Raw genomic sequence first — 27911 nt, 5'->3', positions numbered from 1 at the left:
GCATAGAAGGAACCTACCTCAACATGGTAAATGCTATATATAAGCCTACAGCAAACATTATTCTCAATGGTGAAAAACTGAAAGCATTCCCCCTAAGGTCAGGAAGAAGACAAGGGTGTCCACTTTCACCACTATTATTCAACATAGTTTTGGAAGTCCTAGCTATAGCAATCAGAGTAGAAAGCTTTATGATGTATTTTGCTTCCATTGATGATGTGAATGATTGGGGAAAATATTAAAAATTCCAACTTAAAGACTTTCCTGATTGTTGAAGAGCAAAAAATAAATGATTTGATTTTCATCGTTCTCAAAGTACCCATCTTAGATTTTTTTGAAGTATCATCAAGATGATGACTAACCCACACCAAAAAAAAAAAAAAAAAGAAAAAAAAAGTCCTTACACTTTCTACAGATTTGAGCTTAAAATATAGCAATGATTTTTAAGAAACGAAGTTTAGGAAACCCTGTATTTCTTCTTACAGAAATAAATTTGTGAAAGAAAAATGATCAACTAATCTACCATGAATTTATCACTTTCAAATGAGAGGAGATTCAGAAACTTTTGATGGGTCATCAGTAAATGTTTTCCTGCTAAGACCGTGATGATTGGCTAATATTTCAGCACAATTTTGGGTAGAGGAGCAACACAATTAAGACATGTTCTAGGAAATATTCTGTGCTATTTCACATGATACTTAGTTAATGCTAGGATGACATTACTTCTTTCTGAGAATATGACAAGACCTATGAGGAAACAGGGAGTATCGACTGAAAGGTACCTCTTGAAAGTATTTGGATTATGGACAGTTACCTCAGCTGTCAGGGACACAGAAAGCTGCTTTGATGAGCAAGAGGCAGAACATATCCTGAGTACAAATAGGGAGGCTTGCTACAACTGGTTCATCAGGGTGGGGCCATAAGAGTCAATCAAGGAAAAATCTACATCATACATAAAATGCAAACATCGAGCCAATTGTTGGCCAGAGTCCTGAGAGAGTCCTTAATAGGAGCACTAAGAAATAAATACCTTGGCTCACCACAGAGTATACAATGTGAATCATAAATACTCACTAGGTTAGCTAATTTGGATTGACACTTTGTGGGTCATTTATTATTGATGGAGTTCCAAGTATAGAGGTTATTCTATTTTTTACTGTTTTCTTTATGGGATTGGATGTACAGAAAACTTTACATATCCAGTAAATAACTTCACCTGAACTCTAGTGTGATGAAACATTGAGTTATGAAGGTCTTTTAATTAAACTATTTTATTCAAGCTATAATTTAAAACATTAGATTAAAACTGGATATAGTAAGAGAAACAAAATGAATTTTTCACAAAAATAAAGCTTATAATTAAGTTTTAGAGAATTAGTCATTACAAAGTAAATCTACAGGTTACAGAATAAAGCAGTGGCGTTAGGTGAAGATTTAAAGCTAGATATAATTAAATTACTTTGAATCATACCCATTTATTTCTCACTCTGCATTTTCTATATGTCTTATATATAGAACATGAACATTTTCCAAAGAAAGACTCTTTTCCATCCAAAATCAGCTTTCATATTTTTTCTGCCTTCCCATTTTGCTTTAGCCCATCTTCAGTAATAAAGATAAAAGGTAACATTTATTGTTCACATTCACACTGTAGAGCATTATACAAAAACTTTGTATCGTGTATTACCAGAGATAATTCTTAAAATCATCTGCAAACTAGATGCCAGTATTTTCCTTCCATTACAAGAGGCCTTCCATTGGTTGAAGAACTTGCCCACAGTCTGTATGTGAAAGAACATGAACTTAAACTGGGGTAAATTATTTCCTAAACACCATTCTCTGAAAAGCTATGCCATAAGCAAGCCAAGTGCAAGCCTCTTCTCTATAGAACTTTCATTTTAATATAGTTTAGTGTTAAGTGTATTTCAAAAATTATGAGAAAATGAAATAAGCCAGAGGAGTAAAGCTTTATTTCACACACACACTTTTTTGTTGGTGTTTGTTTATTTATTTATTTTTTACCATGCCTTTTTACTTTTTAAACATTTTTTTAACTTTCCATTTTAACTGGTGTATAGTTGATTGTTTTTTTTTTTTACCATTCATAAAGAAGTTTTGGGGGGACTGACTATGTCATTTCTCTCGTCTTTAAAAGAGAGATGGTGTCAATGTCATTTACTTTTTGTATCCATGGATGTGGTGTGAAGATGATGTATTTAGAATGATAAGATGAAGAGAGTTCATCTTTATAAGAATTCACACCAGAGATTCTGGAATCTAATTACTGCAGAACAAATTTGAATTGCTATTTACTAGCTATATAAATTTTACCAAGTTTCTTAATCTTTCTGTGCCTCAATTTTCCATCTGTAAAATATACATAACAACTAGCATTCCATATAGCTGCTACTTGATTATATGAGAAAAATTTGTGTAGAAAGTTTAGCAAAATATCTGGTAGATAGACATTTCTTAGAAAAAGGTTTATTTTCTTTGTCACAACAACTGAACAAAACACTAGACCATAAAAATAAGAAGATGGCCTCTAGACAACAATAAGGAAGATGATTTTCCAAGATAAAAGTGACTTTTAAAATAAGACAAGTTTAGGTTTTCTTTTGGAAATGGTTGTTTTACCAGTTTGCATTTTTTTCAGAATGAAAAGGAAGTTATTTTAGAGAAAGAATTCATTTTTAGTACTGCTTTGATGTTCTCTGAACTTCTTTCTGTGTTTTGAGACACATGATTCAATTTTCCCAAGAATTTATTCCTTAAGGAAAATAGATTAGAAGGGATCTTAAGAAGCTGAAAGAAAACAAGTAAATTATTTATGATTGTGTTTCTCCTGATTGTGTTTGTGAGCTGCCATTCAGAACAAGCAAAATGTTTATCATTTTATTATCAGAAGACTTTTTGTCATAAAAAAGGAATAAGGGAAGTTTTATAAATGATCTAATGAAAAACTCCGAAGAAAAAGAAGCAGCAGGTTAGAAAATGTTGCCAATGATGCTTTAGAAGCGGAAATATTACTGATACTAGAAACCAAGGAGGAGAGAAAGACAAGGGTGTCTGAAGCTGTAATGTTTAATACTAGAAACTCAAGGAGATGCAAAGCCCAATGGCTGAAAGTGCTAAGCCTGTCACAGCATGTCTTTCTTTGGAGTCTGTAGCTGTCAAGGCACTTCCTTTGCTGGTTGCTATAGAAATAATTATAGTACAGGACGTTGAGAATTCAAAGCAGATGGATGTCAAAGTAGAAACGCTGTCATCTTTGTGTGTTTACTCTAATATCCTTACGGTGAAAAAGATAAAATTAAAGACAAAAAGCATCATTATTTGAATTGAAAATTAAGAGATATAGGTTTCATAGTTTAACGAAGCATTTCATTTCAGCACAAAACAGTTAAGTGAGGGCTATTCAGTGAAGCCTTTAGAGTGATCAGCAAATGCTAACAAAAATAGAAGCCAAGGGTTCTTGTCAAGTAGGAGAATGTTTGATTTAAATCAAGAAACTGAGGATAAGTATATCTTTGAAAGGATTATATCATCCTGTAAGTGATCTCTTTTTAGGTTTGTAGTTATATGCCAGGATATCACTACCTTGAAAAAAATATTCAAAAAAACCAAAGCTATATTTTTTGCTATCACCATATTAACTTTGATTCTTTCTTTCATTTTAATTTCCCCTGTTAGATTTATCATATATAAAGGAGATATTATAAGATATAAATATATGTGTGCATATATATACATTTGTGTGTGTGTGTATATAGGTAGATAGATATTATTTCTATCCTGTTCTATCTTTTGATCTTTCTTTTAACCAGTATTATAGTATCTTGATTTTTAAAGCTGATTTTTTAAATTTCTTGATATTCAATAGAGCAATCGCAGTATCTTCTTCAAGTTTCTCTGGGCCAAGACATTTTGATAATTTTAAACACTTAGTCACATTTCCCATTTTGGCATGATAGTTTATGGAAGGATACTATGATAGCAATTATGGCTTTTTGATCATTACAAAATAGTAGATGACAGAGTTTACTAAAGGGCCTAAGTTCTAAGACCACATGCTGGTTCTGCAGTGGCTATTCATTTCCTTTGACTCATCTGATGTTGAAAATTTGTAATTCCAGCTTGGAGAAAAAAACACCTGAATGTAATCTACCTGTATACCCAAGTTAATCATTCCATAATTAATACTCCTATATAAGTTTATCTTCAGGATCTCAAGTAATTCTGCCAGTTAAGAAACTAAAATAAATGTATGAGTGTAGTAATATTTGCATTCTTATAAGCAGTGATAAACAGCTCCATTTCTAGTTCAAAATATGAAACGAATAAAATGCTAAATGGAAAATACTAAGAGTTGGACACGACTGAGTGACTGAACAAACAAATTTTGTTAAACATGTGTGTGTGTACACTCAGTCATGTCTGACTCTTTGCAATCCCATTGACTGTAGCCTGCCAGGCCCCTCTGTTCATAGAATTTTCCAGGCAAGAATACTGGAGTGTGTTGCCATTTCCTACTCCAGGGGATCTTCCTTACCCACAGCCAAACACATCTCTTGAGTCTCCTCCACAGGCAGGTGGATTCTTTACCACTGCACCACCTGGAAAGCCCTAATTAAGATTGAGTTAAACATAGAGCATTGTAATAAGTTCTGGTGTTTAAGAGTAATCCTGTTTGCAAGGGTCTAAGCATTGGGTTGAAAAATGGATTTTTCTTTACATATAAAAATTTCCACAACCAGTCAAGATCAAATATAGTAAAAGTTAAATGAACAATACAGCTGTATAGAGGAGGGAGTGACTACCAAGAGATGGAGGTCATTGGGAAAGGCTTTATTAAAGCGTTAAAAGAGGGTAGCACTCACACAAAGAAGTTGCAAAAGAGTAATGGTAAGAATCATTAGCCTGTATAAAGAAACTAGAAATGTGCATAGTGGGCTAGCTAATTTCAAATTATATAAATTTCAAATTATAGTGAATTATATACAAAATATGTAAAATGATATGGCAGAAATCTCTACAGTAACCCAGATGAGGAAGTGGCATTCCATGAAGACTGATGAAATCAGGCTTCTGTTCATCCAAATTTAATAATTTTTAATTATGTGTATCAAGCCATGCTCTTGTCAGCTGTCCATCTGTTTTTCCTTTAGCAACGTCTTGGGATATTAGTCATCACCATAGTGATGACTTAGTAGTTGATTATGGCCTCTTCACCTCTCCTCTTCAGGAATCCTATCATTCCCACTGACTACAGGGAGCCCAGTTCTCTAATAATTATTGTCTGTCCTCAATCCTGATGCAATCACCACTGAGCTTCCTGACATGCCAGTACCTCCTTCACTAGCATGTTCCTCATAAGCTGGGTGATGAGAGCATTCTCTGGCCCTTCCAAAGAACTTAGCCATCTGGTGGGTACTCAACTGTTACACAATAGAGCCTTTGTAGCATGCTTACTTCTCTGAGCCTTTTGATCCCTTCCTCAAAGCTCTGCCAAGGGAGTTCTGTCATTTGCACTTAATTTAATGTGAGCCTTTTGTCCCCACAAGCCTCCAGTAACCATCCATCCCAACAGTGTTTTAGGACTGTTTCTAGGTGCTCTTGCCAGGGAGTTTTCAGTCATGGGAGAATTCTCTCTACTGGACAATTCTCCTTTATGGAGCTTATCTTTCATCATCCCTAACCCCCAAGCAAGTCCAGTGCTATCAAGATCAACTTCCTGGAATACTCTCTCCCACCCCACTTCTGATTTATTTTGCTACAATTAATCATGTCCAAGGTTTCTTTGGTAAATAATTCCTTTTTGCCTCTACCAGGAAAATACTTCCTTAGTTGGCCCATGTTGAGACTTGTTATAGGACTAGATGACAAGGGGAGGAAATGGGGTCAGATCCTGAAGAGAACAACTGTTATCCTCCAAGGCATTCATCTCAGTTGAGGTTTTGGTATGGTCTTCAGGCAAGAGAGGGCTTCCCTGGTGGCTCAGACAGTAAAGCGTCTGTCTGCAGTAAAGCTGGAGACCCGGGTTCGATCCCTGAGTTGGGAAGATCCCCTGGAGAAGGAAATGGCAATCCACTCCAGTACTCTCTCCTGGAAAATCCCATGGACAGAGGAGCCTAGTAGGCTACAGTCCATGGGGTTGCAAAGAGTTGGACATGACTGAGTGACTTTACTTCAGGCAAGAGAAAGCTGCTGTTCTTCAGGAATACAAAGTAGACTATGCTTGCAGGTCCAGGGGTTCAGAGGAATCCAGGGGCCCTTATTCTGAGCACATCTATCTATATATCTCCATTCAATGTCTTAGGGACTCCCTTCTTCCCTATCAGGGTTTTTATTTTAGCATAAAGACTTGTCAAAGCTGTGGATTCAGTTTTCATTAGTTCTACTATTTTTACAATAAAAAAGTGTGTCTGAAATAATAGAAAATTTATGTATTGCTTCTGCTTCCAGTTCTTCGCACAGAGCTCTAGAGCCTTATAATTCCTAAGTGACAAAAGTACTAGGAGCATCTTTGGTTCTAATATTTGACCTTTGGGCTGACATGAGATCCTAAATCCCTTGGAATTTATCCCTGGGTGATAGCAGTGTCTTGTGTTCTAATGAGGTGACTCTTGGTGGGCTCTTGGATGAGAATTGGTCACCGGAAAGAGCAAACCATGATTAGAGGCTTGGAATTCTTTTAGCCCCACTACCCATTCTCTGGGGGCTTCCCTGGTAACTCAGTCAGCAAAGAATCTGCCTGCATGCAGGAGACTGGGTTCGATCCTTGGGTTGGGAAGATACCCTGGGGAAGGAAATAGCAACCCACTCCAGTGTTCTTGCCTGGAGAATCCCAGGGACAGAGGAGCCTGCCAGATTACAGTCCATGGGGTCTCAAAGAGTCTGAAATGACTGGGCAACTAAGCATGCTCCCATTCTCTGGAGAGGGAAGAAGGACTGGAAATAGAGTTAATGATCTTACCTATATGAAGAAGCCTCTATAAAGATCCCAATATTATGAGGTTTGGAGAGCTTCCCAGCTGGTGAACATGGGGAGTTGCTGGGAGAGTGACATGATATACCCAGAGAAGGCATGGAAGCTCTGCACTCCTTCCCGTGTACTTTTCCCATACACATTTCCATCTAGATGTTTATTGTATCCTTTATCATAGTCTTTGTTATATAGTAAATGATCAAACATAAATAAGTGTTTCCCTGAGTTCTTTTAGTTGTGTTTTGAGCAAATAATCAAATCCAAGGGGGAGGAGACCATGGGAACTTCAGATTTATAGCCCAGTTGAATGAACGTTGGGGGCATCCTGAGCAACTACTAAGTGCGATTGTCATCTTAAGTGGGGAGGAGTCTTGTGGGACTGAACACTTAACTTGTAGGATCTGATGCTCTCTCCAGGTAAACAGTTATCTCGTAACTGAGATAAATTGTAGCACATCCAGCTGGTGTCAGAGAGAACTGCTTGGTGTGGGAGAAAAAACCCACACACCTGGTGTTGCAAGTGTCATAACTAATGTACACAAAAATATTGTAAAGTAATTAGCCTCCAAAATAAATGGAAAAAAAATACAGTGAGAAAAAAAAATTGTCATGGCTGAGCAGGACCTTTGGAAGTGGTCTCTGGACATAAGTCCACTATCTTCCACCATCTCCCCAGATTGCCAACTTTTCTGAATAAAGTACTTTTCTTCTCTAAAAAAAAAAAAAAAGTGTGAAAAAAAGAGAGACACAGAGGAGAGGAGAGAAGAATGAGCTTCTTTCCCCCATACAATGCCTCGTCCAATTTCCATTTCAATCTGCCTTCTAGCTACAGAAACTGAGGATCTCTTTAAATGCTCCCACACAAACGTTCTAACTTCTTTTTCACAGTGCCCAGGTTGGTAATTGACTAATCTGAACCTGTCAGTTTTCTTCTTCAAACCAACAGTAGCACCAAGCAACAATGAACACAGTCCTTATCATTACTGAGCCCTCCTTATCTTGGAAATGCTTAGAACTGTGCATCAGTGTGTCTCCTATCATCTATTCCCATTCAGACTCAACAGTAGTGAAAATTATAGCAATTATAATGCCAGAGTGAGCAGGTTTTAAACATGGTTTATCTCCAACAATGGGATTTCTATTACTATCTAGCTGGCAAGTGATCTAATTCCAAAATTGCATCCTAAGAGTATGCTACCTGGGACCACTTCTGAAACTACATATTTCCAGTAGGGTTTCAGCATTAGATTCCTAGGGTCACCATAACAAAGTCTCACAAAATTTGTGGCATAAAGCAAGAGAAATTTGTTGTCAATTTCAAGAGGCTAGATATCTGAAAATCAAAGTGTTGGTGGGGTTGGTGTCTTCTAGGCACTCCTAGGAAGAATCTGTTCCAGGCCGGTCTCCTGGCTTCTGGTAGTTAATTAGAAATATTTGGCATTCCTTGGTGTATGGATACTTTACTCCAACCTCCTCATCTATCTTCACATGTTGTTCTCTCTTTTTATTTCTGTGGTCACATGACATTCTCCCTGTGTATCTCTGTCTCTTTGTGTTCAAGTTTCCCTCTTCTTATAAGGACACCAGTCATATTGGACTTAAGATCAATATTGCTCAGTATGACTTTGTCTTAACTTGAGCGCATATACAAAGATCCTATTTCTGAATAAGGTCACATTTACGCATCAGGATTTCAACATATCTTTTGGGGAGACACAGTTAAACCCTTAACAGTCCCAAGGACAAATAAAGACAAATCCTGTGATGAGAATTTGTGTGTAAGTGATTTATTAGGATATATTACCAAGAAAATATAGTACAAGAGGATGTGTTATCAAGCAGCACCAGCTGAGGGTAACTTGCTCATTCTAGTCATGGAGTCCTGGGGATGGTATAAGTCACAACTCAAGTGTCAGCAGAGACAAAGATGATTCTCTCTTGTGTACTCATCAGTCATTGGTTCAAAGCTATAGCTGGAGGAACATAAATTTCCAGGTATATTTATTCCTGCTTGTAACAGGAAAAATGTTATGATGGCTTTAAGATAGCTGTTATGTAATGATTTATGCCCCCCCCCCCAACTCATGTGTTGAAGTCTTAATTCCAAGTGATGCAGAATGCAACTGTATTTGAAGATAGGGCCTTTAAGGAGGTAATTAAGTTAAAATGAGGTCATGTGGGTAGACCCTAATCCAATATGACCAATGTCCTTGTAAAAAGAGATTAGTATGCAGATGACACACAGACAGAAGGACAATGACCGTGTGAGGACACTCTGGAAAGACATAATAAATGTTCTACTGAAACCTGGAACACATACTTTGTCAGTGTCAGCTCTGAAAAATTACCCAGGTTTGTTTTTATACAATGGAGACAGAAACAAGTTTATATATGGACCTAGGAGATTCCTTTAGATGCATCTTGATATTTCTACATATGGTGATAAAAATGAGTGGGTTAATCCAGTACAGGAGCAGGATGAGGGCAAAGTACCAACAGAGCCTGGGTGCTTCAAGGTTGAAGAAATGGGTCACTCCACAGAGTGATCAACCTAGACCACACACAATTTTAACCAAGGATGGGGAAAACTTGAATAGTTGTAGAGGAGGAAGAAGAGCCCTTAGTTGATGGCTGCTGTTGAAAACTCTACTTCATTCGATATATCTTATATTCTGTTTTCATATTTGCACACACAAGGGACTTATCTCACAGTCCTAGAAAATACAATTCATAGCCAAGTTTGAGGAATTGTTATATGTAGTTGGGGAAATATATGAAACAAACACACAAATAGCAGAACCTCTTTGCCTCTCTAAAGGACAATTTCTAAGACTCACATTATTGCCCATTAAGTTAAACCTGTTTTTTTATGCTTTTATGTTTTCATATCTAATCAGTATAGTGTCTCATTGAAATAACATTCTACTAAATAATGCAATATTAAAGCTTATCTTACTTTAGTCATTCCTAATCATAATTATATTGTTTGTATAATTTTTATCTTTAGTTGGAATTATAGTTTATATATTTATTTCCTACAGAAATAATTTTCTGCAGATCTGTAACTCAATTAGTATTTCAAATATTTTTCTTAATACACACTTAGAAAAATATCACAATAATGATAATTTAACTATCAAACATTTAAAAATAGAATGTAAAGATGCAGGTTTTATTTTAGAAAAGAGAGCAAAATGATGGACATGATATTATCATTTTTTTTTCAATTAGGAATAGTTTGTGTAAATATATACAAAAGTCAGGTTACTCAACTCCTGCAGCTCAATCCCAGAAAAATAAATGACCCAATCAAAAAATGGGCCGAAAAACTAAACAGACATTCCTCCAAAGAAGACATACAGATGGCTAACAAACACATGAAAAGATGCTCAACATCACTCATTATTAGAGAATTGCAAATCAAAACCACAATGAGGTACCATTACACGCCAGTCAGGATGGCTGCTATGCAAAAGTCTACAAGCAATAAATGCTGGAGAGGGTGTGGAGAAAAGGGAACCCTCCTACACTGTTGGTGGGAATGCAAACTAGTACAGCCGCTATGGAGAACAGTGTGGAGATTTCTTAAAAAATTGGAAATAGAACTGCCATACGACCCAGCAATCCCACTTCTGGGCATACACACTGAGGAAACCAGATCTGAAAGAGACACGTGCACCCCAATGTTCATCGCAGCACTGTTTATAATAGCCAGGACATGGAAGCAACCTAGATGTCCATCAGCAGATGAATGGATAAGGAAGCTGTGGTACATATACACCATGGAATATTACTCAGCCGTTAAAAAGAATTCATTTGAATCAGTCCTAATGAGATGGATGAAACTGGAGCCCCTTATACAGAGTGAAGTAAGCCAGAAAGATAAAGAACATTACAGCATACTAACACATATATATGGAATTTAGAAAGATGGTAATGATAACCCTATATGCAAAACAGAAAAAGAGACACAGAAATACAGAACAGACTTTTGAACTCTGTGGGAGAAGGTGAGGGTGGGATGTTTTGAAAGAACAGCATGTATATTATCTATGGTGAAACAGATCACCAGCCCAGGTGGGATGCATGAGACAAGTGCTCCAGCCTGGTGCACTGGGAAGACCCAGAGGAATCGGGTGGAGAGGGAGGTGGAGGGGGGATCGGGATGGGGAATACGTGTAAATCTATGGCTGATTCATATCAATGTATGACAAAACCCACTGAAATGTTGTGAAGTAATTAGCCTCCAACTAATAAAAAAAAAAAAAGAAACAAAAACAAAAACAAAAGTCAGGTTACTATAATCTTGATTCTGACAAGCATAATAATTAATGTGAAATCACTTAGCTGAATTTTTAATAACATAAATTAAAACTTTTGCATGTGACTCTATAAGTGATATAAGAAAATTATTGGTTAACTGCAGGGATGAATCCATCTAGAGATATTATTTATAGTCATAGAATGGAAAATATTCCCAAAATAATTTAACCTATGATAGAATAGTCTTCAACACTTTTCTCAGAGCTAAAATAAACATCTAAATAAATTTTGCATTAAATTCTATAGGAATAATTATTTTGATGCTAGTTTCACAAATATTTTCACACCCAGTGTTAATTAACTTTCAAATCTGTTAATTAAAACAGCAGAATCTCATGTTGTAATATAAATAAAGAGACAATTTTCTTCCCAGGGAGCCAAACTAAGTCAGTATTCAGAGCCTAGAAACAGAATATAGATAAAAATATTAACCTTCCAACTCAGGCAACCTCTAATTAAGCATGCATGAAAATGTAGATTAAACAAAATTATTAAAATTGAATAGCTCCATGCTTACAGTTCATTAGCTCTTGATGAAAAACTGAACAAAAATTGTTTAATTCTTGTATAATTAGTTAGGAGCTGATGGTGGAAACATTTTGTGAAAACACAAATCAGTTCACATTCTAATAGTGTCTCAATTAAACCTACTCTTACTCATGTCTCTACCATCCTCCTTGTTTTCTTTAACCTGCAGAACTTTTTCCTTATTTATCATCCCTTGGCCAGTAACTGAGAAGAGCTTCTTGGAGGATATACTATCTGCCTTCTCATCTCAACCAATATCAATTGAGTCAGGCAATATTTTAGGTACTGAAGATATAGGAGTGACCAGAAGTCCACATACCTGTCTTCTTCAAGATTATAATTTCACTCAAGTGATAGACAATAATATGTTAAACATAACTAAATAATGATCTTAAATCCTGAATCTTACTATCTTACAATGCAACCTTAAATAAGTTATTTAACCTACGAAAGCTCAGACATTTTTTAACCTATAAAAATGGGGATAATAATGTTATCAGTGGCTGTGTGTATATCAGTTCAGTTCAGTTCAGTTGCTCAGTCGTGTCCGACTCTTTGTGACCCCATGAATTGCAGCACGCCAGGCCTCCCTGTCCATCACCAACCCTTGGAGTCCACCCAAACCCATGTCCATTGAGTTGGTGATTCCATACAACCATCTTATCCTCTGTCGTCCCCTTCTCCTCCTGCCCTCAGTCTTTCCCAGCATCAGGGTCTTTTCAAATGAGTCTGTACTTCACATCAGGCTGCCAAAGTATTGGAATTTCAGCTTTAACATCAGTCCCTCCAATGAACATCCAGGACTGATCTCCTCTAGGATGAACCGGTTTGATCTCCTTGCAGTCCAAGGGACTCTTGAGAGTCTTCTCCAACACCACAGTTCAAAAGCATCAATTCTTTGGCACTCAGCTTTCTGTATAGTCCAACTCTCACATCCACACCAGACTGCTGGAAAAACCATAGCCTTGACTAGATGGACCTTTGTTGACAAAGTAATATCTCTGCTTTTTAATATGTTGTCTAGGTTGGTCACAACTTTCCTTCCAAGGAGTAAGCATCTTTTAATTTCATGGTGGCAATCATCTTTACAGTGATTTTGGAGTCCCCCAAAATAAAGTCTCACACTGTTTCCATTGTTTCCCCTTCTATTTGCCATGAAGTGATGGGACCGGATGCCATGATCTTAGTTTTCTGAATGTTGAGCTTTAAGCCAACTTTTTCATTCTCCTCTTTCACTTCCATCAAGAGGCTCTTTAGTTCTTCTTCACTTTCTGCCATAAGGGTGGTATCATCTGCATATCTGAGGTTATTGATATTTCTCCTGGCAATCTTGATTCCAGCTTGTACTTCATCCAGCCTGGCATTTTGCATGATGTACTGTGCATATAAGTTAAATAAGCAGGGTGACAATATACAGCCTTGATGTACTCCTTTTCCTGTGTCGAACCAGTTTGTTGTTCCATGTCCAGTTCTAACTGTTGCTTCCTGATGCATACAGGTTTCTCAAGAGGCAGATCAGGTGGTTTGGTATTCCCATCTCTTTCAGAATTTTCCACGGTTCATTGTGATCCACACAGTCAAAGGCTTTGGCATAGTCAATAAAGCAGAAATAGAGGTTTTTCTGGAAATCTCTTGCTTTTCCGATGATCCAGCAGATGTTGGCAATTTGATCTCTGGTTCCTCTGCCTTTTCTAAAACCAGCTTGAACATCTGGAAGTTCACAGTTCACGTATTGCTGAAGCCTGGCTTGGAGAATTTTGAGCATCACTTTACTAGTGTGTGAAATGAGTGCAATTGTGTGGTAGTTTGAGCATTCTTTGGCATTGCCTTTCTTTGGGATTGGAATGAAAACTGACCTTTTCCAGTCCTGGGGCCACTGCTGAGTTTTCCTAATTTGCTGGCATATTGAGTGCAGCACTTTCACAGCATCATCTTTCAGGATTTGAAATAGTTCAACTGGAATTCCATCACCACCACTAGCTTTGTTCGTAGTGATGCTTCCTAAGGCCCACTTGACTTCACATTCCAGGATGTCTGGCTCTAGGAGAGAGATCACACCATCCTGCTTATCTGGGTCATGGAGATCTTTTTTGTACAGTTCTTCTGTGTATTCTTGCCACCTCTTCTTAATATCTTCTGCTACTGCTGGGTCCCTCCCATTTCTGTCTTTTATTGAGTCCATCTTTGTATGAAATGTTTCCTTGGTATCTCTAATTTTCTTGAAGAGATCTCTAGTCTTTCCCATTCTGTTGTTCTGCTCTATTTCTTTGCATTGATCACTGAGGAAGGCTTTCTATCTCTCTTTGCTGTTCTTTGGAACTCTGCATTCAAATGGGTATATCTTTCCTTTTCTCCTTTGCTTTTCGCTTCCCTTCTTTTCACAGCTATTTGTAAGGTCTCCTCAGACAGCCATTTTGCTTTGTTGCATTTCTTTTTCTTGGGGATGGTCTTGATCCCTGTCTCCTATGCAATGTCACAATCTTCCATCCATAGCTCATCAGGCGCTCTGTCTATCAGATCTAGTCCTTTAAATCTATTTACCACTCCCACTGTATAATGGTAAGTGATTTGATTTAGGTCATACCTGAATGGTCTAGTGGTTTTCTCCACTTTCTTCAATTTCAGTCTGAATTTGGCAATAAGGAGTTCATGATCTGAGCCACAGTCAGCTCCCAGTCTTGTTTTTGCTGACTGTATAGAGCTTTTCCATCTTTGGCTGCAAAGAATATAATCAATCTGATTTTGGTGTCGACCGTCTGGTGATGTCCATGTGTAAAGTCTCCTCTTGTGTTGTTGGAATAGGGTGTTTGCTATGACCAGTGCGTTCTCTTGGCAGAACTCTATTAGCCTTTGCCCTGCTTCATTCTGTACTCCAAGGCCAAATTTGCCTGTTACTCCAGGTGTTTCTTGACTTCCTACTTTTGCATTCCAGTCCCTTCTAATGAAATGGACATTTTTGGGGGGTGTTAGTTCTAGAAAGTCTTGTAGGTCTTCATAGAACTGTTCAACTTCAGCTTCTTTAGCATTACTGGTCGGGGCATAGACTTGGATTACCATGATATCGAATGGTTTGCCTTGGAAATGAACAGAGATCATTCTGTCATATTTGAGATTGTATCCAAGTACTGCATTTCGGACTCTTTTGTTGACTATGCTGGCTACTCCATTTCTTCTAAGGAATTCCTGTGTGTATATAGACACACACATAGGGGGCTTCCCAGGTGTCTCACTGGTAGTCTACCTGCAATACAGGAAGAGATGAGTTTGATCCTTGGGTTGAGAAAATCACCTGGAGAAGGAAATGGCAACCCACTCCAGTATTTTTGCCTGGGAAATCCCATGGACAGAGGGGCTTGGAAGTCTACAATCCGTGGAGTCACAAAAATTGTCTATAACTCAGCAACTTAACATCAACAACATATACAAACATACATAGAAAAGAATGTATATATACATATATATTTATCTTCCTTAAGATAAAATTAGCTTTCATTAACAGAGAATTATAAATCCCAATCAGATTGAGCAAGAATTCTTATGTAGACAGAAATCAAGCTCATATAAATTGCCTTTGTTGACACGGTGGAATAGAGAGAAAAATATAAATTATGGATGATCCAGTGAGCAAAGAATCTTGTTAATCAATTTCTTGGGTTGGAGCATTGAATCCAGAAAAGTGAGAAGGTTAAACATCAAATATTTTACTGTAAGACTGCTTATCTAATCAGAGAGGTACTGATTTAATTCATGATATGATGTCTGTAGAACAAAAGAGATCACCCTGCCCCCAAATAACTTCCAATATGCTGCCAGTAGAAAGCCAGTGTTGTTGTTGTTCAGTTACTAAGTCATGCTCAACCCTTTGTGACCCCACTGAATGGCAGTGGGGACAGGCAAATTTCCCTGTCCTTCACTATCTTGTCCAAACTCAAGTCCATTGAGTTGGTGATGCCATCCAACCATCTCATTCTCTGTCCCCTTCTCCTCCTGCCTCAATCTTTCCCAGCATCAGGGTCTTTTCCAATGAGTTGGCTGTTCACATCAGGTGGTGAAAGTTTTGGAGCTTCAGCTTCAGCCTCAGTCCTTCCAATGAATATTCAGAGTTAATTTCCTTTAGGATTGACTGATCTGATCTCCTTGCAGTCCAAGGGACTCTCAAGAGTCTTCTCCAACACCACAGTTCAAAGGCATCAATTTTTCAGTGCTCAGCCTTCTTTATGATTCAACTCATACATTCGTACATGACTACTGGAAAACCTGTAACTTTGCCTTTGTTGGCAAAGAGAAGTCTCTCTCTCTTTTTTAATATATTGTCTGTGTTTGTCATAGCTTTTCTTACTAGGAGCAAGTATCTTTTGATTTTGTGGCTGTAGTCACCATCCACAGTGATTTTGGAGCGCAAGAAAAATTCTGCCACTGAAAAAAATCTGCCGCTGTTTCCACTTTTTCCCCATCAGTTTACCGTGAAGTGATTAGTCATGAATGATTGCCATGATGAAAGCCAATAGGAGTAATTTTCTTAGTCCTCTTAACTGTTTTAGGTCCGTGTAGGTTTCAAGAGACATGCACTTACTATTAATAAATAAATAATAAATAAATTTGCTTGTTAGGTTACAGAACATGAAGAGACAAGAAGGGTAAAATGGCACTGAAGATGGAGGCCAAATGGTGCAGAGGATGTACTGCCTGCATGGAGCTTTTTAAATAGATGATCTTGTTTTAGTATCTGGCAGCAACCTAATTTTTTTCAGTAGAATGTATCATAATTTACTCAACATAAGTAGGAACAGAGTCAGAAGGCATATCCCAACCTATGCATAATTTGAGGGAGTACAAAAGCAAGCAAGAGTCTATTTGAGGTGGGGAATGGCCAGGCCAGGAAATAGGAGATGGGACTCAAGCAACGCATATTGCCTCACCCATGCAAATTCAGAAAGCAGTGCTGAGTCAAGTCAGGTGTAAGCAGTCACGAGATACTCTGGGAAAATCCAGAAAAACCAGGGAAGCAATTACAGTAAGTCCTTTACATATGAACCTTCAAGTTTCAAGCTTTCAAAGATATGAACATGTGTTCACATGTCCAATCCTGAAAGTTAGTTCACATGTCTGGCATACATTGTTATGTGTGTGCAAATCTGTAAGTGATTGTGCTTTTATGCACTTTACTATACAGTATAGAATACAGTAGTACAGTATATTTTAAGCTAGATCTGAAAAAGGATGACTTTATTGAACTCCTTTCTGTGCAACACAAGGAACTTAATACCGAAGACCTTGGAATTGGAGGTGCAGAGAAAGGATGAAGAGAGACAGAGAAAGAAGTGATTGAAGAACCAAAGACTTTCACGGTGCAGAAAATGACAAGGGGATTTTCTTTATTTCAGGAGGCACTGTTAGTGTTTTGAGGTACAGGACCCAAAAGTAGAAAGGAGCAGGAAGGTTGCAGCAGCCGATCAGAATGCGGTCCAGTGCTACTGTGTCGTCTATGACAAGAAAAATTAAGCTACATTCTGGATCATTTTTTCAAGAGGGTAGATAGAATTGAATCCAGCAAGGAGCTGGAGTGAAATTGCAGCTTGCCCTCTGTCTCCTAACACTGACAATGCTTCAGTTCTGCCATCTGCCACCTCCTCTTCCTTCCTCCAGCCAGTAACTCTTCTTATCTGTTCACACGATGCCAACCCCTGTATACCAGCTGTTGTACTGTACTACTGTGCATTTCAAGTACTGTACTGTAAGATTAAAGATGTTTATTTTTGTGTTTGTTTTTTTATGTGTTATTAGTGTGAAAAGTGGTATCAACCGATTACAGTACAGTTCTATATAGCTGATTGTGTTAGTTGGGTACCTAGGCCAATTTTGTTGGACTTAACAACTGCTCTCAGAACAGAACTCATTCCTATGTAGGGGACATACTATATGTTAAATCGAGAAGAGAGAGTCACTAAAGCAGGCTGAAAAGGGAAACAATCCATGTCAAACCAGAAGAAATATTAGTGGTTGCAGAGTAGCAAAAGAATGTATGAATAGTACCCACGTGACTTTGTGTTAGACATTGTTCCATCCCACTCGTATTCTTGTTTATTCCGTACATAAATGTCTTTAGCAGGCCTTCTGGAATTTTTGTAATTATGACATATTGTTCACGATGCCCAGATATTTCAGAATTCACTGACCTAAGACTCGGGGAAAATAATTAAGGGGTGCTTTCTTTTTATTCCTAAATCATGATGGCAAGAGTCATCCCACTTGATTGGTAGAAAGTAATGACCATGAAAGCATAATTTCACCTAAGGTGTCTCACATGTTTTTCAAGTCAATTTTTAGCCACCATCAGGATACAGGGTCTGTGGTCAGTGCTGTGCTGAATAGGGCGCACATGAGCTCACAAGAGTCAGCTGTGCACATTTATTGCAAACCCATGTCTAGTGAATTTATGTTGATAGCTTTAAATTGGCTATGGTGGAAAACACTAAAAACTAGTTTTTTTCTCATCCCTGGAGAGCTGGCTGTCAAATATTACCTACACACCATTAAGTTTGCCCTGGTCTTCCTTTCCACCACCTCTCGTTTGTGGTTTGATTCCAGTGCTTATGAAGCCTTTTGGAAAAGCCTCACTATTGCCATTCCCATGGTATCTCTGTCTATTTTTGTTAACTTTGTGGTGTCTCAAAATGAATTCAACAAACAGTGTAGGAGATAGACAGTATTATGACTTTTCTCTTATTTGTTTTATTTCTTAAGAACCTCCTGCCAACTACCAAAATGTGTGGTTCTCCTTCCCTGATAGCATGTGTGTGTGTGTGTGTGTGTGTGTGTGTGTGTGTGTGTGCGCGCGCGTGCGCATATATGTGAGAGTATGGGAAAAGAGAGACAAGAAATGTTCTCTGATAATAGGAGGGATTGCTGCTGCTGCTGCTAAGTCGCTTCAGTTGTGTCTGACTCTGTGCGACCCCATAGACGGCAGCCCACCAGGCTCCCCCGTCCCTGGGATTCTCCAGGCAAGAACACTGGAGTGGGTTGCCATTTCCTTCTCCAATGCATGAAAGTGAAAAGTGAAAGTGAAGTCGCTCAGTCGTGCCCAACTCTTAGCGACCCCATGGACTACAGCCTACCAGGCTCCTCTGTCCATGGGATTTTCCAGGCAAGTGTACTGGAGTGGGTTACCATTGCCTTCTCCGAACAGGAGGGGCAGATGGAGTCAAAAAGTAAGCAAGCCATTTAAATTTATTATTTAAAGTTATGCGTTCATTGTGCTCTCTCTACATCTCTTTTGCCCCATTTCCCAGATTAACTCTTCACTCCTTTTCACTCTGCCCTTTGTTCAGTGAAACTAACACATAGGGGCTAGCTCAATGGTTCTTTCCTCCTAACCTCCTGTTGAGTTTGGCCAAAGGAGGACCTCAGCAGGAGATCTGAAGATTGGATGATCTTCTCTCTAGCTGCTCTCACTGGGTTCTCATAAATGTTCTTTGCTGTGTCCCTCTATTCCAGGCTCAGAAACAGCTCCCTGCTGTTGCTAGTGTCAGGATACAACACCATCCCTTATTGTTTTCTTAAAACCTCACCCTGTACCTTAAAAAGAAATCCTTTCTATTAAAATCTCATGTTATCCTGTTTGAGTAGGTTATTCCTTATTCCACTGGGATCTTGGCTGATATGCCATTTAAACTAAGTCATAGTCCATGAAATTTAATATTCTTCTCACTAAAAGCATTTCTAGTTGGCAATATTAATAAGTCATATACTCATGTTGTTTCAACTATGGAAAAACAAAAAACCTAAGAATAGTTCTGCCAAAAATATCTGTTTATATCATCTTAATTATTGTACATCCACCTCACCTATCATTTTATGAAATCTTGCCAGAGTTTAGTAATTTTTTTCTGAATAATTACACTGGACATAAACAGTGAGAAAGAGACATAATCAAAGAGAAAAATAAGGATAATGAAGGAATATTGAGGACACCAGCTCTCAAAATATATGTAAAAATATTTCTGACACATATGGGTATAAGAAAAATACAATAATTTTATCAGTATATTAAATATATGGGATGAATTAAAGCAAATAGGCTCCGTTTCATGAACACTCTTTCTGGGTTCAGTTACATTATGGTGACTATCTGGTGCTATAATTTGGTTTAAAGCAGAGCGGTGTTAGAAAATCTACTCTCGTGTTAGCCAGATCTTGAGTTTCACATTATTTTGTTGAAGAGTTTCTGGAAAAATATTTCCCTACTCATTTGTTCTCAGAAAACCATCAGGAATTAATCAGGAAACATTTCAAGCTCTCTAACCTTCTATGCTTCAGGCCATCCTGAGTCAGTCATCTAGCTAAAATGTTGCTCCAATACTAATGCAATCTCAAGAGTGAGAAAGAGGGCACTCTCACTTTGACCTGCAACTAGGAGAAAGGTCGTGTGACATGACTGGGGCTTTGTGAGAGCGTGGGAAGGAAATATTGGGTCATTTTATTATAACCCAGTGACTGCATAGTTTGTACAAACTGTATTCAACTGAATAAGAGTTCTGTTAAAATTTCCTCTCCTTATATTTTCTATTAACTTACCTACTGGCTATAAAAATGTGATCTTGTAATTCAACATTTAAATTTAGTTCTAAAATAATGTGATAAAAATGGTGAATAAACCCAAATAAGAAGAAAAAGATTTTTTAAAATGTGTATACTGTATATAAAATGACAATATGTATACATGGAGAGAAAAAAGGCCTAAATTATTGCTTTATTCACTCCAACTGTCAAAGGTTGAACATAATGATTTGGACATATAATGACCTCAAGATCTGTTTATTGAATTTAATGCAAATATTTGAAATAAAGTTAAAATCGCATTGTCTATTTATGAGAGAAGTTCCAAACTTAAGCATTTGTTTTGTTTTGTTTTTTAACACATAATGAAAAATTAATCTGCTTACAGAACCTTGGCAACACACACAAAAAAAACAAGCAAACAAACCAATGACTCTTTCAAGGTGCTGAAGATTACCTAAAAAGGCTTGTCAGCAGATCCAAGGCTTGTCAGCAGATGACACAAGTAGACGTGATGCCTGATGCCCTGACTGAGGATTCTTTCTGATGAAATACAAGCTACCCACCTGTGACTAAAGGTATTAAGAGTGATGAAAAATATGGACAGGGTAAGAATTGCTTAGTGCTGTGAAACTAATCCAAAATGTACATGAATTCTAATATTTCATGCTCATTATAAAAGAGGTCTCTGATGTCTTAACACACCTTCAAAACCATTGATTCAGATACATTCTTTTACCTTCACAAGAATCTCCACTCATGAGCTTTCAGCTCAATAGTAGCGTTAATTCTAAAGAAAGTAAATAATCTACATTAATGAGGTATACACTTTCCCAAGTTGTCATATATATTTAGCATGAACAGTTTTGATGAGGCTAGTTATGCTGTTGTTTCTTTAGAGATGAATTTAGGTTGATAGGTTAAAATATTTTCTTGATTCTCTTCAGCAAACGAGACAACACGCTTGTTTCTGTTTGTTTTGTTTTTCGGGGTTGAGGGGTTGGTTTTTGTCTTTTTTTATTTTTCGCAGTAGGGGACAGTTCATGTATAGATCCAACATCAGAGAGCATTGAACCAAGAAGTGTTAGGGCAAAGCTGAGATTCAGTACAGAGCCAAGGTTGTAGCGATAGTTTCTGACAAAACTGAGGAGTGATTTGAAGATAAAATTGCTGGAATTTGTAGCAAAATTGATGATCTGGACTAGCAAAGCAAGACAGAAGACATTTTTCAATCCAGTTGCATTATTCAGGAAGGGATAGGGTACATTGTAGTAGGAAAATGACCCTTGAAATCTCACCGGCTTAATATATAAAAGTGTATGTCTTGTTTACCCAAAGTCATTTACAGTTTGGTAGCTCTATACAGCAGGGCCTTTTCCAGTAGTACCACAGATACCTAGGCTCTTTGTATCTTCCAGGGCCACCATCAGAAACTCTTATTTTCCAGGGTAGCTACACTGAGGGAAAAGAGAGCCGAGGATTGTCAGGACTTCTCACTGCTGAGACTTAATATTCATATGTGTTCTAAGCCTTAGAATCTAAGGCACAGACCATAGAACTCATCAAATAACCCATGTGCTTTCCTCCATCTTTTAGTCTTTATGTAATTAGATCAGGACAATTAAGGTTACTTCTGGCCAATAGGCTGAGTGGCAATGGTGTGTCATCTCTGGAATGAGACATTTAAGAGTTAGTGTGATTTCACCAAGCTTTTTCTCCCCCTGTCATATGACTGCAGTTCCAAATGATAGATCTACAAGATTGTAAAGAAAAAAAAAAAAAAGAACCTGTTTCCTAAGTCACTGTTTAGAAGGGAGCTGCTCTAGAGAGCTACTGGACCCACATATGTCTTTGTGTGGGCAAGAGAGGAGTAACGTTGTACCTGCTAGGCCTTAAGATTTGGAATTTGTTTTCAGAAAATAACCAAGCCTATCTTTACTGATACAGCAGTGAAGACGAGTGCTTCACTAAGCCCTCCGGTGGAGAAAGTTATAATGACCTTGGTTTCCGAGAATCCTCCTACTGCTGAAAGACGAGTGTCGCTGTTGTTCAGTCTTTACGTCGTGTCAGACTCTGCGACCCCATGGATTGCAGCAGGCTTCCCTCTCCTTCACTGTCTCCCTGAGTTTGCTTGAACTCGTGTCCATTGATTTAGTGATACTATCCAACCCTCTCAACCTCTGTCATCCCCACTCTCCTCTTGCCCTCAATCTTTCCCAGCATCAGAGGCTTTTCCAATGAGTCAGCTCTTTACATCAGATGGCCAACGTGTTGGACTTTCAGCTTCAGCATCAGTCCTTCCAATGAATACTTAAGGTTGATTTCCTTTTAGGTTGACTGGTTTGATCTCCTTGAAGTCTAAATGACTCTCAAGATTCTTCTCCAATACCAAAATTTGAAAACACCAATTCTTCAGCACCCTGCCTTCTTTAAGGTCCAACTGTCACATCCACACATAACTTCTGGAAAAACCACAGCTTTGTATTGGACATGAAATGACTGGACCAGATGCCATGATCTTTGTTTTTTGAATGTTGTTTCAAGCCAGCTTTTTCACTCCTCTTTCACCCTCATCAAGATGCTCTTTAGTTCATTTTCACTTTCTGTTATTAGAGTGGTATCATCTGCATATCTGAGATTATTGATATATCTCCTGACAATCTTGATTCTAGCTTGTGATTCATCCAACCCAGCATTTTGCATAATGTACTCTGCATATAAGTTAAATAAGTAGCGTGACAACATACAGGTTGACATACTCTTTTCCCAATTTTGAACCAGCTCATTCTTCCATGTCAGTTTTTAACTGTTGTTTCTTGACCTGCATACAGGTTTCTCAGGAGGCAGGTAGGTGGTCTGATAGTCCACTCTCTTTAAGAATTTTCCACAGTTTGTTATGCTCCACACAGTCAAAGGCTTTAGTGTAGTCAATAAAGCAGAAGATGTTTTTCTGGAATTCTCTTGTTTTCTCTATGATCCAGCAGATGTTGGCAATTTGATCTCTGGTTCCTCTGCCTTTTCTAAACCCAGCTGGTATCTCTGGAAGTTCTGGATTCACATGCTGCTGAAGCCTAGCTTGAAGGATTTTGAGTATCACCTTGCTAGCATGTGAAATGAGCACAATTGTATGATAGTTTGAACATTCTTTGGCATTACCCTTCTTTGGAATTGGAATGAAAACTGACCTTTCCCAGTCCTGTGGCCACTGCTGAATTGTCCAAATTTGCTGGCATATTGAGTGCAGCACTTAAACAGCATCATCTTTTAGGATTTGAAATAGCTCAACTGGAATTCCATCAACTCCACTCGCTTTGTTTGTAATAATGCTTCCTAAGGCACACCTGACTTCACATTCCAGATGTCTGGCTCTAAGTGAGTGATCACACCATCATGGTTATCTGCATCATTAAGACCTTTTTTGTATAGTTTTTCTGTGCATTCTTGCCACCTTTTCTTAATTTCTGCTTCTGTTAGGTCTGGGGCTTCCCTGGTAACTCAGTTGTTAAGAATCCATCTGCAGTGCAGGAGACCCAGGTCTGGTTCCTGGGTCAGAAAGATCCACTTGAGAAGAGATAGACTCCCCACTCCAGTATTCTTGGGCTTCCCTGGCGGCTCAGGCAGTAAACAATATCCCTGCAATGTGGGAGACCTGGATTCGATCCCTGTGTTGGGAAGATCCCCTGGAGAAGGGAACAGCTACCCACTCCAATATTATGGCCTGGGGAATTCTGTGGACAGAGGAGCCTGGAAGGCTAAAAAGCCCATGGGGTCACAAGGAGTCAGACAGGACTGAGCCACTTTCACTTTCTGTTAGGCCTTTGCCATTTCTTTCCTTTATTGTGCCCATTTGCATGAAATGTTCCCTCAGTATCTCCAATATTCTTGAAGAGATCTCTAGTCTTTCCCATTCTATTGTTTCCTTCTATTTCTTTGCATTGTTCACTTAAGTCTTTCTTATCTCTCCTTGCTGTTTTCTGGGACTCTGCATTCAGTTGGGTATATCTTTCCCTTTCTCCTTTGCCTTTTGCTTCTCTTGTTTTCTCAGCTATTTGTAAGGCTTTCTCAGAGAACCACTTTGCTTTCTTGAATTTCTTTTTCTTGGGGATGGTTTTGGGCACTGCCTTCTGTGGAATGTTACCGGCTTCTGTCCATAGTACTTCAGGACTTTGTCTACCAGATCTAGTTCATTGAATCTATTTGCCCCCTCCACTGTATAATCATAATGGATTTTATTTAGGTCATACCTAAATGTTCTAGTAAACAGCATTATATGAACAAGGGTAAGGCTATGTTGCAAGAAATGTGTCTGTGCAGTTTAGAAGCACTGATACATTTTAAATATAGCAGCTAGTTTTTTCAAGAAAGATTTTATTCTACTCCAACAATGTTTTTCACTCTTTGTTTTCAGCATATAAAACAATCTGATAAAAGTTGTTTTTAAGTGATGCATGCATCCAGTTCTTTTATTAAAAGAAATCTTCCCAATTAACTTTCCTCATATCAAAAATAATTTCAGGTATTTTTAATTGGGCATGATATAAATTACATAAACTGTAGACTCATAGTTTCACTTTCTGTATAAAAGATACTATTAATATTTTAAATGTGTTGGCTTCAGTTTTTTTTATAATATATTTGGAAGAAGAAAGGGCCTGACTCTCTCAGAATTGGAAACAATTCATGTTAGATGATCCAAGGAAAACAAGCCAAAAAACTACTGTTACTAACTCTACAGATTTTAGTTTAAATATAAATTATGCATAGTTTGAAATTACTTAATGGGAGACAGACATCTTTGCTTCTGGAAGAGCCAGACTTCATGACTGGGAAACGTACAGTCAAAGAAATGACAAAAGTATATCTTAAATTTTGGTTTAAGTTTCAAATCCTCTGGTTTCAGTCAAGATATAGGAAGTCAGGTTTATGACTAAGAAAGCCACTTCTTCCGTCTCATGCAATGAATCATTGGCAACGGGCAGTTAGCTAGGGCTTAACATGGATTAAAAGCAAGAGAACTGCTAAACTGTCAAATACTCTCTTTTTAAGACAATAGCAGGAAACAAAATGTCGAAGCACTACTTAACAATTTATAGAACTATTACAGACCTAGGAATTGTTTTACCACTTAGAACAACATAAAAGAGAAGTCTTAAAGATATCTCTTACAGAAAAAAAATGGGAAATCAGTCTTGTTATGAAGTCATGATAATAAGAAAATCTTTCTCCTTTTGTTTATATTTCTCTAATAATTGATTTTATATACATTATTCTTTTAAACATGTTACCCTTTGTTATGGTACAGGAAAAAAATTACAAGAGAATATTTAGAATCTCTTGTATCTCTCACATACCGGGAGAATTTTTCCCTTGTCCCCATAATTTGGGGCTTGGTTGTGCAGCCTGGAATAATGAGTGAAGTAATCCATCTGATGGATTTTCATTGCTTAAAATCAATGAAAAATTATTCACAGTAAAGAAGGTGAGCAGCAAGGACAGGAAATGCAAGAGGCTGGGTTTAAGGAAGATGCTAGAAATTGAGGGAGAGGGACTTGTGTTGTGGTCCAGTGGCTAGGACTTTGCTTCCAATGCGGAGGCTGAAGGTTCAATCCCTGGTTGGGGAGCTAAGATCCTACATGCCTCAGAGCCAAAAACCAAAGCAGAAAACAGAAGCAGTATTGTAACACATTCAATAAAGACTCTAACATTATTTTAAAGTAGAAATTAAGAAAAAAAGAAAAGAAATTGAGGGAGAAGATTGGGACTAAGTTGCCATTCTGTGATGAGTATGTCTTTGGGGTAATTGAAGGAGAGATGAAAAGGATTTCTATGTTGGGTTATGTGTTATGAATGGAAGCCTTCCCTTCCAGAGGATTCAGTAAAAATTAAAGAACCCCTCTCTCAATCAGAGATTATTTTTCTCAATGAAATGCTGAAATGGGCCAAAGAGTAACCATTTTCATAAGTTGTCTTGACTTTTAACAAGATATTTTAATTATCTCAAAAAAAAAAAAAATAGTTCACCAGACATCATTTTGTTATACCAAGCTAACAAGAAAACAACAAATAATGATTGATCAGTTTGGTTAATCACTGAATAAAAATTCTCAAAATAACAGACTGGACTCAGGACTTATATTTCAGCGAGGAATGCTTCTACTTAGAAGTAACAGAAAACAGGTCTAATAGAAGTTTAACAATGAAGGGACACTTTTCTTACATCACAAGACATCTGAACGTAAGGCTGTCTTGGCATTTGTTGAGCAGTTCAGTAATGGCAGACCTAACACCTCTGTTAACTTCTTTGCCTCTCGTAACTGAAATGTGTCTGCCACTTTACAGTAGCAAATCCTTGAAATGAGAGAGAAACTGGTTTGATCCTTCTAGCTCATGAAGGAGGACAGCATGGGAAGTAGAGTGGCCTCAAGAAGGAGGCTTAGGGAAGACTGCAGAAAGTCTTTTGTGTAGTTCAATATTATCTACTTCATTTGATTTCTAGGGATGTCCCACAGAAAGCAATATTTTTGGTTTTTATGACTTTCCTGTGACTATCCTCACTGTTCACATATTTCCAATTAGCCTGGTGAATAGCAGGTTGAAACCAGTCAGGAAGTAAGGATGTATCTGGGCCCTGAGGCATAAATTATTCCTTCTATCCAACTTCTTCCTGAAGTAAACATCTTTTCACAAAGCAGGGTTAATATAAGCAATTTGGCATATATTTTTATCAGAGAAATCAGGCGTTTTAATTCTGAAAATGAGCTGTCTTTTGGGTAGCAATAGAGGGGAAAGTTATACCATGAAGGGCTTTATTAGTGATATGAAGCAACTGGCATATTTTATAATCTTAAAATCTCTAGTAACATAAAGGAAATGATGTTCTATAGGGAAAAGATTGAGTTTAGTGTGGGTCCTGACTCAAAACTTTTGTATTTCCATCTGGATCATGCAGATTTGAAAACTCAAGAGATTTCCACCAGAACAAAGTCAACATAGCCTAAGCCACCTACTTATATGTGCCTTCAAGCATGTTAAAATAATGCAATGCAGTATAGCTTGCAGCAGCCGTGATCTTGTGCAGCACCACCTTCCTGTATGTTTTGTTTGGGTGGCTGGAGTGGCTCTGGTCAGTCCCTGTTCAATGAATATGAACATCTTTGATCTGAGACATAACAACCCTGGGAAATAACGAGGAAGTATTCATTAGGGATATTTTTGTGGCTGTTGTTGTCCCTTACTGTGGGATCTGTTACCACATCTCTCATTTAGTGTTGGTATGAGATTAGACCTTGATCACTTCTAGATACCCTCCCATATGTGCTTTTCATCTGAGTTAACTCGTCTCTTGAAGGTGAAGAACTGGGAGTGCCCTGGCTGGATAGATTTTGCATCAACAAAAAGCTGAGTTGTTTCAGGTGGCTCAAAGAAAGAAAAGAATACAACTGTGGAAAAAAGTATTCTGTTACACAATATGCAAACATTTGTACTGACTTGTAGAACAAGTTTGATAAAACACAGCCCA

The 27911-nt window shown here is 37.9% G+C and overlaps 1 long non-coding RNA gene across 2 annotated transcripts in view; it reads left to right on the top strand.

Annotated features, from left to right (window-relative positions):
• Positions 1-27911, top strand: part of LOC133048923 (uncharacterized) — a 47955-nt gene that overhangs the window by 10529 nt on the left and 9515 nt on the right. For both annotated transcript variants that reach the window (XR_009691150.1, XR_009691149.1), the window contains exon 2: positions 20781-20970. This is a non-coding gene — a long non-coding RNA (uncharacterized LOC133048923). The remainder of the gene's footprint in view (positions 1-20780; positions 20971-27911) is intronic.

Source organism: Dama dama, chromosome 29 (assembly GCF_033118175.1).
Source record: "Dama dama isolate Ldn47 chromosome 29, ASM3311817v1, whole genome shotgun sequence".
Classification (NCBI taxonomy): Eukaryota; Metazoa; Chordata; class Mammalia; order Artiodactyla; family Cervidae; genus Dama; species Dama dama.
The sequence above is the reverse complement of the archived record's forward strand: the minus strand, read 5'-3'. Positions and strand labels throughout refer to the sequence as shown.